Source organism: Cryptomeria japonica, chromosome 4 (genome assembly GCF_030272615.1).
Source record: "Cryptomeria japonica chromosome 4, Sugi_1.0, whole genome shotgun sequence".
NCBI lineage: Eukaryota > Viridiplantae > Streptophyta > Pinopsida > Cupressales > Cupressaceae > Cryptomeria > Cryptomeria japonica.
In genome coordinates, this window is record NC_081408.1 from 361,044,020 (window position 1) to 361,056,563 (window position 12,544).

At 37.5% G+C, this 12,544-nt stretch overlaps 1 protein-coding gene across 1 annotated transcript in view; it reads left to right on the forward strand.

Annotated features, from left to right (window-relative positions):
* LOC131040991 (uncharacterized) overlaps positions 1-12,544 on the forward strand; it is a 152,986-nt gene that overhangs the window by 65,845 nt on the left and 74,597 nt on the right. The window lies entirely within an intron of this gene.

The window sequence follows — 12,544 nt, forward strand, 5'->3', positions numbered from 1 at the left end:
TGCTGAAGATGATGTGCGAGATTTGATTACAAATGAGTTCATAGATTTTGTGAACGCAAATGGTCTAAGAGATGATGCTCTTCGTCAGAGGTATAGAAAGGATGCTCATAGTTGGTGGTACTTCTATGGCCAATGCTTCCAAAACCTGCAGCCCCTTGCAATCAAATTTTTATCACCAATAAGTGTAACAATTAATGAAATTTTTTTTAGTGTTTTAAGTTTTATTTACAGTTTTTCTATTTTATTTTTAAATTAAAAATTCTATTAATAAAATTATAAATGTATAACTTAAATTGTTTACTTTGTCTTAATAAGTTGCTAGTTCATCTGCATCAGAAATAAATTGGAGCAAGTTGCTAGTTCATCTGCATCAGAAATAAATTGGAGCACATTCTTTAATCCACTTAGTAAAGCGCAATAGATTGCAACAAAAAAGAGTGGATAACTTAGTATATGTGCATTCCAACTTGCATCTCCTTTCACACAAGCAACATGACTACAAACAAGGGGAGTCGAAGATGTGAGATATAGAGCCAGAGAATACTAGCTTGGATGCTTCCACTTCTCATCTTGTTGCATTTGAGGATTTAGGAAGCGAGAACACATTAGTGCAAGTGCAAGTGGCAATGGAATTGGTTCATCTAATGTCATTGCCAATGACAATGATGATGTTAATGACGATGATGATTTTGATGATTAAAACTCAAAACTAATGTTCCAATTGTTGAAACAATGATACTTGAACTCAATATTATTACTTTGATATTGAACTCGAAGTATATAGATGCTATGATGGTATGATCATGATGCTATGATTACAAGTTTATGGTGGTTTTTGTTGTTTACATGATGGTATTTGATATTCTAATCTTAATTCATACTTCTAGGACACACACACACACACACACAGACGCACACACCCACCCACACACGCACACACATGCACACACACGCACATGCACACGCACACACACTCACACACACACAATTTTTACATTTTTGGGTACCAACAAACCCAAATGAATCCAAAACCCATTTCAAAATTTTGCCGAACCAAATGCACTGGGTTCTCGAACCTGAACCTAAATTGGCAACTTAGACCATGACCGATGATAAAAAATCAAAATAATATGGAGAACATGACATTATTGCATAGACAAAGTTCGATACAATGCTTTTCTTTAGGTACATAAAAGACCTATAACAAAAATGCCCCTCCCTTGATAATGAATGTGCACTTTATAATACGAATGGTTGTCCCTTGAGACATAACCATCGGTCCAACTGATAATAATTACATTTTGAATAGCACTATCTAATCCATCAACTAGTCAGCAACTTAAGTGGGCTACAAAACATTCAATTTTCTAATGAGAATATAATTTGATAGAGGTCTACAACCATACCCTACCAAAAATAAACCTGAGTTCCCTACACAACCAAATACAATATGAAGAAAAAGTAGAGATAAATTCAAGGAAGACGAGTTGGAAAAGAATAGGTCTTTGGAGATATGTTTACTCTAATTGGCCACGAGCTGAAAAGGTGGAACCAATGGATTTCAGTAGCTTCATTGCAGCCCAAAGCTTATACACCTCTTCAATGCATTGCTTTGGATGGTACTCTCTTGTAGTTTCCCACTCTAGGAACATTTTTGTAATCATTTGCACAACCTCTTGTAGTTTATCTTTTAAGCAAGCTTACGCAGGGATGCGTCCCTTGGCCTATTTGACTTGTCTTGGAAATAGGGATGTCCTAGGGAGGTGGGGACACCACAGGGATGTCCCCTGGCTGTCCCATTGTATTAATGTTTGAGTTTTGATAATTTGTTTGACTTTGACTCTCATGTGAACTCTTAATTTAAATTATTTAACACACATGTTATATGCTAAGGTTCTATAATGTATATATGCATGCTTTATCCATTTTTTCATATGAATATTTATAATTTTCCTGTATATTTTAAATTTTATATATTTTATATAGCCATCCCCTAAATTGGCTCAAAAAATCAGGGACAAGGAAATGCGTCCCCCCATCTCCCCATCTCTAAAACTTAGGGTAATATAGCTTTTAAGGGATCTTTTTCCAAATTTACCTCCTCAAGATCAACCACTCTAGCTTTCAATTGATTCAAATCGCCACCCATTTCTTTTGTCTCACATAACTCTTCTTCACCATTTTCATTGTTGCTATCTTCTTCTTTAGAGGCTCTCTCTTAGTGATGACCTTTTTCTTCTTCTTATTGGTTGCTAGATGATTTTTTGAGTGATCATCTTGCTCCTTGACTTTAGTTAACTGAGTGCCCAAATATTTTCATGTAAAAAAGGATGGCCAAGTAGGGTCATATCTAGTGCTAGCATTCAAGTCGTTGTTTAAAGTTGCTTATGGATGTGCAAAATCTAAGAAAAGTCCTATTGCATGTTAAGTCATTTAAAACACTTTGTGCTTTAGGGAGAACACCTTTGTGAATCCATCCTTGTTGTAAAACTTGACCCCATGATAACTTTGCCTCATAATCAATCATTGAAATGACAATATTCTAAGCCCCAGTGGCTCCAACCAATAAACAATAGATCACATTCAAGATGCATGGTCATTCTTTTGTGGCCTGATTCTTCAATTCCTTGGGGATAACATTTGTACTAAATCCACCCTAGTCAAATATGGTTTACAAATTTGAATGGCACAATACATCCTAGCTTGGCTAGTTTAAACTTAAAAGATGACTTAGCAATTCAACCATAAGAGGGTATCACAACTACCCTAGTAAATCAATTGATGGGCATGATTTTGACATCCTTATTTATGATACTGTACACAAAACTCTCTGTTGTCTTTGTCATAGCCCAACAACGAACAAATCAAGTGCAAAATCGTAGGTACTGGAGTACAATATTTGGAGAGCTTTATCTATACTAAAATTTAGTAGGGGCACCTTCAAGTCATGACCCTAATGTTTATTGGCCCATTGTGTTCTTGATTATGTGGTAGTCAAACTCCCACATGTGTGTTTTTAGATGTGGACATTTCTATGCCTCTAGGAGTGCATTTTGCTCTTTGATCTTTAATTTTTATTGCTCTTTTGTGCATGCATTTTAAAAATGACACCAATTGACTTGCTATGTTTAAATCATCCTTGGATGTGCAGTTGTGTTTTGTTGTGAAATATATTCCTACCAAGTGCTACTTTATCCCTCCAATGTAGTGTTGTATTTGACAAAAGTCATTTCTAGCATTTTGTTCTATATTTTTAGCCTCACTAATGATAAAGTCCTAATAACTTAGGTTTTTTTAAATTTTCAGCTAGAATTGTACTTGCGAATCTTAAATTATCAACCAAAAATTCAAAATACATGTTGAAGCCCTCTTATTGAATGTTTTGAGAAGTTGTATTTATCTGTTGAATCTTTGGAAGTTGCCTAAAACCCTAGAAAAAGGGTTGTTTAACACTAATTATCATCCATTGCCAAATTTATTGCTCCTTCTATGTATCTTCTATTGCAGAAAAAAGATAATTAGATTCCTCTCACAGTATATTTAACTTCCATTGATTAATTGGAATACAATTCATTGTATAGTGATTGAATCTGCTATACATAGTACTAGAATTGCAAAAGCTTGTGAGGTGGTAATTTAGAAAAATCAGACTACAATATTGTTCGTTCGATGTATGAAGCAAAATTACACGAACAAGAATAAAATTTGAGGAGTTGGACTTGGATTCGACTCGATAGTGCAAAATTTTGACTTGGACTCCAGACTAACTATAGACTTGACAAAAAAAACCTATAGAATTACACACAAAAAAAGAGACTAGTTGACAACTTTAACCTCATTTGTATAATTCCACTTCTAGGCCCCCTCATTGTAATCGAATTTCTTATATGACAAGAGATCCCTATAACTAGTGAGGGTTTCGGAGTGGAGACCCTAATGGGTTTGAGAGGCAGCAATGATAAGTTGCACAAGGTGTTAGATGTGAGAAAAACCCAATGATAGAGGGGGTGTGGGCCAAAAGTAGGGGTTTGAAGGCTATGCCCCCTTTTTCTTTTTATTGATGATTGAAAAGATGAAGCATAAATGAAAAAAAAAACGCATTTATAGGGCAAAATTACAACTTTTTGACTATTTTCCCCCTTTTTTGGAATGATGTCCATTTATTCTTGCCCATATGCTTGTCTTCTCCACTTCTAGACAGACCCAAGAGTTTGATCTCTCACGAGTTTGAGCCGTTGACTTGGTGAGTCCTTGCACAAGACTCGACCGAGTACTTGCTAGGACTCTCTAGGACTCGGCTCGCAAGTCCTTGGCAAGTTGACTCGATGAGCTCTTGGAGTTGCAAGTCGTGCTAAGCACTTGACGAGCTCCTGTACTTGTGAATCTTGTGAGTCTTGTCGAGTACTTAGCAAGTTGCCAAACAATGAATAGGAGAATATGATTGGCATACGGAGTAGGGGATTTTTGGGTGTATGGTGTGTACAGGAGATTGTTGGGCGTGCAGTGTTAGTGGTTGCCATATTGCAATAATTGATCAAATGGCATTAACAATTTCATGATAACCACTAATCAGATTGTAATTGAAATTGGTTGTATGATAGAATAGATTGCTAACTAATGTTGAGTAGTTGGATGTTGGATTGATAGTGGACATCAAATTGGTGTTGCAATGCAATCATTGGGAGGTCACATGGAAGGGACTCTCAACATTGTTCAACTAAAAAAGAATGAGAAATTTGGATACTTAGGCATGGTGCTTATGATATCTTTGGAAGGAGAGGCGATAAACTTATTAGTAAAGGACTTGTTGTGATCTTTTCACACATCGCTCCATTGCAAATAGGGACCCCTTTTTTTCTAAGTTGTTTGGCTGTTTTCTAGGGTTTAGTGTGTCTGGTAGTAGTTTAGGTCCTCAAGTGTGAAGTTTATCCTCAAGGATGTGATCAAGTCATCAGTTTGAGTCAGAATCCATGAGTGAACGCCAAGTTTGAGAATTGAAGGCGAAATGCACAATGTTGTCAATTTTGTAAAATGTTCTTGAAGTGCAAGAAAAGTTGTCAAAGTTGTCAATGTTGTCAATTGTTGCCAAGAAGTTGTCAAGGAAAAATAATGGAAATCCAAAATCAAGATAAGGAAAATTCTTTGCCAAGGTCGGACTTCCTGACCTTAACGAGAGGGCAAAATGGGAAAATTTGTCCTTAACACGTGAAGTGATTGAAAATGAAATGGTGAAGAGTTCCAACTTGGGAAAAGGGTCTTATGAATGAATTTCAAATTAAAATCTTTGTGCATATTGTCCATGAGTTCTTGCATTGACTAAAATTCTGCTCAACACTAGGGTCCTTGAGTTCTCACACTAATTAAATTTCTGTCTAGCAATGAGTTTTCTGTTCCTTCACACCCTTGATCTCTGCCCAGCACTTGAGTGCTTTGTTCCTTCACACATGGAATCTCCTCCCAAGCAAACGGTTCTTGAGTGCATACACCCTTGGAATTTCCACGAGGGAGGGGGATAGTTTGCTTTTCAAATGACTTAGATTTTTGCTTTGAAGAGTACTTCACTCCTCAAAATTGGATTCAAGACCCCCTTAAGTGTGAAATTTTTGAGAGTGTAGAACAATTGAACTTTTAGAATGTAAATTCTGTTCTTGACTATTGATGGGAGTTTTGTTCTTAACTACCCCAAAATTCCGAAAATGAATGACTAAATGAGGGGCGAAATGTGGGAATTCTGTTCTTCACCACCTACAAATTCCAAATTATGATGGTGAGTTCTGTTATTCACTATCCAAGATCCCCGAAATTGAGAGAGGAGTGTTGTTCTTGAGGTCTTGAAATCTCTGGTTGGGTCTTCTCCATTAGAGGGTATCCCTATGCATAGAATTCAATGAGTTAAACCCAGCTGACTTGCACAAGATAAAGAAAATGCTAAGTTTTAATAAGCCAAATTAAATGATTTCAGGGCTAGCCAACCTGGTAAAGGCTAATTTAAATTGCAAATGCAAGTATATTCAGACCTAGTTGGCCTCATTGAGTAAATATTATTTCAATATATGGAGCGCATATAATTAAGAGGTTATTAGCATTCATTCAACAACAACTCAAAAACAATTCCCTTCACATTTAATTGAATTTGGTAGCAGGCCTAGGAAAGTAAACTCTTGAGCAGACCTAGAAGGGTGATTGGTGTATACTTTCAAGGCGTTTTTTATCAGATTTCAAGATTATTCCCTAGCAGATTTAAATTGAATTTGGATCAGACCTTCAAGGGAATTGGAACCAGACCTTAGATGCAATTTTCATAGCTGTTTTGAAGCGTTGTTGAACAAAGTGGATCAGGTTGCGAAGATAAATCAGAATTAGGGGTGTGAATTCTTGACTAGACCTAGAGGAGAGAATTTTCCAAGGAGGTCTACACCTAGGTTTAGGCGAATTTCACTAGGAGATTGATCAATTTTCAAACTGGCATCCTCATTTTCAAGTGGAATTCGAATATTTAAATTTGGAGCAGAAGACTAATCAAAATCAGAATTCAAATTGTCAAGGGTGCGAATTGTATTGATGCATTTGGATTAAGGTTGAAAGGTGAATTTGGATTGTGTTGCAGACTGTTTTGCACACAGATCGGATTGAAATTCTTCTCATTTTTTATACTTTCCAGGTCTGAAGGTTGCGATTTAGAAGCAATTTTTCATACATTTCCAGATTTTAGACAAGGAGGTGAAGGATTTTTTTGAATTCAATTGACAATCATCATGGGAAAATCCATCTACATGTGTTCAAGTGCAAGAATTTGTTAAAATTTCCATGCTCTTATCATAACTATTTTTTGCATATTTATTTGAAGTACTTTGAAATCAGTTTAGCATCCTTTCATTTTTGTAACTTAAGGTGTTTCATTTTCAAGTAAATGTTAGGTGCTAGAGTTGGAGGTGTCTCAAGGCAAGCACACATGAAGTATGATTATAAATGAGTCCTTTTGGAGTCAAGGATTGTCTCAAAATGGAAGAATATTGGAGACACAAAGCCTGGACATGTGGACTTGGAGGAGTTCAAAGGGCATCCATCCAGGATGGCAAAACGAATGGTGAGGAACAAAATTTTGCAAGCTGTTGGCTTCCCTCCTGCAATGGCACTTGATTGTCAAAGCTGAGATATCATTATTCCAAGATACCAAAGAAACTTCATAGGTCAGATTTAAAGGAAGAGTACCGGGATCTTGTCACTTTGTCGAGGAAATTGCATTTGGTGTGAAGATGATCAATTGGGCCAAGTGTAATGTCCCCTTCTCAGTGATGTGCATTTAGTGGTCCATTGTCCTATTCCAGAGACCTGTAGGCTATCTGGAAAGGAGAATTAGGGTTTCCAACTTTTGTGGAGTTCTGCACGAGCTTTCTAGGGTTTGTCAGGAGGGAATTCTTTAGTTCTCCTTATGGTTTCCTTCTGGGTTTTCAATGAACTCCAGGGTGGCATAACATACATTTGATTCTTTGGTGAAGTTAGGACTTACTATTTTTAGTAAGTTAGGGTTTGGCTGTTTGGTTGATGCAGTTCTACTGAGCTTTCCAAGCTCTTTCTTTGGGTGCGAAGATTATGTCTTTCGGAGCAGTATTTCTTGACTTACTATTTTTAGTTAGTGGTTGTGTTGAGCATTTCTTTTTTTAGCAGTCTCGGACAGGGTTCTGACTCAGCACAGTTCAGTGGTCTTCATCGCACAGCTTCATCCTTGATTTTTGGTATTAATCAGTGTTGGAGTTATAAGTTATTTAATTAAATATTAAATCCTTATCCTAAGGTTTGATATTTAATTATTTTATTACTGATTAATTGTGTTTTGGGTGACTTAGGGAAAAGGATAAATATATGCTACTAATATCATTATTTCCCTTAGTTAGGTGGCGCTGAAAATGATTAAACATATCATGTTCATTTTGTTTTAATATTGCAAGTTGTTCACCTAGCAAAAGTTCGAACTTTGCCTAGGGAGTTGGAAATAAGTGGACGCCATTTTGAAGGGACATGTTTAATTAAATTCAAATGTGTTGGGTGCATTGGAGGACATGTAATTTGGGCAAATTTATGTGCATTTGCATTTGAATTTGGTGGAGCAAGAAGTTATAAATAAGAGCCTTGGGCTCTCCTTTTGGGGATATCAAATGAATTTGCATCGTTATGCTGCCGAATTGGCGATTGAAAAATCTGAGCTTCGAAGTGTGGCTTCCTAGCTAAGTCTCAGTTTTGTACTTGCAAGATAGTACCTAGCTGTGTTCATGTATTCCCAGTGCTGTTGGTGAGTGAGTTGCAGATTGTGGAGTGTTTTGATTGAGATTGGAGTGTTTTCTGGTTGCTGGTCGCGGGACTGCTGAAAGTGTATTTTGCTCGCACCTCTTGGCCAGGTGATTCCAACATTCTGGGTACCGGCTCATCCTTCCTACCACTGGCGATGTATATTGTAAGTTTTTAGCATCTTATTTCGAGTGTGGATTTTTATATTGAAAATCAAACTTCCCAGGTTAGGTGTGGGGTTTAGTTAATGCATTGGGAAGCATGCAAAATAAATATGGGTGTTTCAATGGCTTTCCTTGGGTTTGTTCTCATTGTGGCAGGTATAGCAATTGTTTAGAACACATTTTGGGTGAATTGGGTGAGTAATGAGAGAGTTATGAGCATTTTAGTGAATCCACAGGCTGCTGGTTTTGCAATTCCAGCCTGCAGATTTTTGATGTTAGCAGAAATTTCATGTTCTTAATTGGATGTTCAGCATTACTCTCTTCTCACATTATCATGATTATTGTAAGGTTAAGTAGTAGTACTACTAACCAATTCTGCCTTGTAAATCTCACCCCGCTGAAAAGTGGAAGAGGCTAGCTTGCCGCCTATTTTCAAGTAAATTGTAATTCAGTCCTCCCACTGCATAAGTGGTCGAGTGATGTCTGGTTGTAATGGTCCTCCCACTGCATAAGTGGTTGAGTTGAGTTTGTTTTTTAATTTCAGTCCTCCCGCTGAAATATTGCGGTCGAGTGATCTGTGCCTTGTGTGTTTCTCTTGGTTGGTTCACCGCCAAGTTTCTTGCATTCCCGCTGGATAAGCGGAAGGGGTTGGCTTGCCGCCTAGTATTGTATTTCATTTCATCTTTCAGCAGTTTGAGATCTAACGATCTGCAATTCACCGTATGCTCTCACCTTCCCACATTGGGCACTTGGTGATCAGAAAGTGGAAGGGTTGCAATCTTTAGCAAGTTTTTAGTTTATGCTTTCTAACCTTAACGGGTTATTTGTTGTGGATGATTGTTATTGGCCTAAAAACAAAAAAAAATAACAGGGATATTATAGTGGTATCAGAGTTGGTTTTCCTGCCAAACTGTGTGTTCAAATTGATCAGAGCACAAGTTGTCCCTGCCATCCTGTTGGGTCGTGGTTGTTTGGTTGCATATCAGAGTTTAGAAGAATGCCTACTATAGATAAGTCTATTTGTGAGTTAATGCAAGGATTGATTAATTTGATGAAGGATCCATATATTAAAACGGGGTTCGTAAAGGTTCTTGCAAAATCCAAACATAAGGAAGAGTCTGAAAACAATATCTTTCATACAAAGACAAATGATGGAGTTGGTGTTTTGACACCTAACTTTGAGACAGTGCTTCATGAAGATTCTTTGGTGATGCATGCACCTACCATATTTGAGGTTGTGCATGATGAATCTCTTAATGTTTCTTATGGAGCTAGTGACAGTGTTGAATGCACTCATGTGCTTCTAGAGGAAGAGCAGATGCAAATTGAAGATGTTAAACAAGAGGAAAAGGTTAACAGATTGTTGGATGGAGATTCATGTTATGAAGCTGAAAATATTGCAGCTAATGATGACATTCAAGGGGCAGATTTAGAGGACCAATCAGAAATTGCATTTCAGAACAATGGTGTTGAGACTCATAGTTTGAAGAATGAGCTTGACCAAATTCTGAAAGTCTTTGAGCAATGTCCTAAATTGGAATTTTCAGATTTAGGACAGCATGATTGTTTGTCTAAGTTGGAAAAAGGAAATACTTTTCAGATTGTTGATAACCCATTGTTTGAGATGGGTAAAGTGAAAACATATGATAATCCACTGTTTGAGTGGGAAGATGAAACATCACTTGGTTCTAGCATTGCTCTTGGTGAGAATAGCAATGTGTGGAAATTAATGTACAGCTTTAACTAGTGGTTATTTTTATGCCCTCTCTTCTACTTTTGATGGGGATAGCGGACCTTTGCTTTCTATGGTTTATCAATCTGAGGTGCTTGAAGTAGGAATTATAAGAGGTTTCAGAAGTCTCCATGGTTGTATTAGAATAATTCAGTTGAGGCCTAGTAGATTCATGCGGAGTTATGGGGATGAGGTTGTTGAGCTCTTGCAAAGGATTGTTTTCATCTTTGCAGGGAGATTTGGAGAAGTCACATTTACAGTCATGGCTCTGCTTGACACCTTGGGAAGATGTGTTGTGGAGTTTGATCGTGAGTTGAGTAGGATTTATTTCCTATTGCCCATGCTTGTGATAGACAATGGTCTTATTGATATTGATTACTCAGAGCTTTATGGGCATGAGATGCTGCATGATATTGATTTCTGTCCTTCAAGGTTTTCCAGTTTGAGTATCATGGATGGTAACATTTTGGAGTTACAAGGGAGGTTAGTGCAGTTTGGGCGTGATGTTTTCCTTGATGTGATTAGAGTGGTGCAGCATCGACATGCTGGGTTCTTCTTGAGACGGCCATGGGACCCTGGGATCGTACTTACTTTGGTGCGGATTAGTTTAAAATTTTCGAGAATTGTGATGGCATTGCTTGAGGACAAGCAATTTTGGGAAGGGCGGATTGTAATGTCCCCTTCTTAGTGATGTGCATTCAGTGGTCCATTGGCCTATTCCGGAGACCTGTAGGCTATTTGGAAAGGAGAATTAGGGTTTCCAACTTTTGTGGAGTTCTGCACGAGCTTTCTAGGGTTTGTTAGGAGGGAATTCTTCATTTCTGCTTATGATTTCCTTCTGGGTTTTCCAGGAACTCCAGGGTGGCATAACATGCATTTGATTCTTTGGTGAAGTCAGGACTTACTATTTTTAGTAAGTTAGGGTTTGGCTGTTTGATTGATGCAGTTCTACTGAGCTTTCCAAGCTCTTTCTCTGGGTGCAAAGATTATGTTTTTCGGAGCAGTATTTCTTGACTTACTATTTTTAGTAAGTGGTTGTGTTGAGCATTTCTTATTTTAGTAGTCTCGGACAGGGTTCTGACTCAGCACATTTCAGTGGTCTTCATCGCACAGCTTCATCGTTGATTTTTGGTATTAATCAGTGTTGGAGTTATAAGTTATTTAATTAAATATTAAATCCTTATCCTAAGGTTTGATATTTAATTATTTTATTACTGATTAATTGTGTTTTGGGTGACTTAGGGAAAAGGATAAATATATGCTACTAATATCATTATTTCCCTTAGTCAGGTGGCACTGAAAATGATTAAACATGTCATGTTCATATTGTTTTAATATTGCAAGTTGTTCACCTAGCAAAAGTTCGAACTTTGCCTAGGGAGTTGGAAATAAGTGGACGCCATTTTGAAGGGACATGTTTAATTAAATTCAAATGTGTTGGGTGCATTGGAGGACATGTAATTTGGGCAAATTTATGTGCATTTGCATTTGAATTTGGTGGAGCAAGAAGTTATAAATAAGAGCCTTGGGCTCTCCTTTTGGGGATATCAAATGAATTTGCATCGCTAGGCTGCCGAATTGGCGATTGAAAAATCTGAGCTTCGAAGTGTGGCTTCCTAGCTAAGTCTCAGTTTCGTAGTTTCAAGATAGTACCTAGCTGTGTTCATGTATTCCTAGTGCTGTTGGTGAGTGAGTTGCAGATTGTGGAGTGTTTTGATTGAGATTGCAGTGTTTTCTGGTTGCTGGTCGCAAGACTGCTGAAAGTGTATTTTGCTCGCACCTCTTGGCCAGGCGATTCCATCATTCTGGGTACCGGCTCATCCTTCCTTCCTACCACTGGCGATGCATATTGTAAGTTTTTAGCATCTTATTTCGAGTGTGGATTTTTATATTGAAAATTGAACTTCCTAGGTTAGGCGTGGGGTTTAGTTAATGCATTGTGAAGCGTGCAAAATAAATATGGGTGTTTCAATGGCTTTCCTTGGGTTTGTTCTCATTGTGGCGGGTATAGCAATTGTTTAGAACAGATTTTGGGTGAATTGTGAGAGTAATGAGAGAGTTATGAGCATTTTAGTGAATCCACAGGTTGCTTTTTTTGCAATTCTAGCCTGCAGATTTTTGATGTTAGCAGAAATTTCATGCTCTTAATTGGATTTTCAGCATTACTCTCTTCTGACATTATCTTGATTATTGTAAGGTTAAGTAGTAGTACTACTAACCAATTCTGCCTTATAAATCTCACCCCGCTGAAAAGTGGAAGAGGCTGGCTTGCCGCCTATTTTCATGTAAATTGTAATTCATTCCTCCCACTGCATAAGTGGTCGAGTGATGTCTGGTTGTAATGGTCCTCCCGTTGCATAAG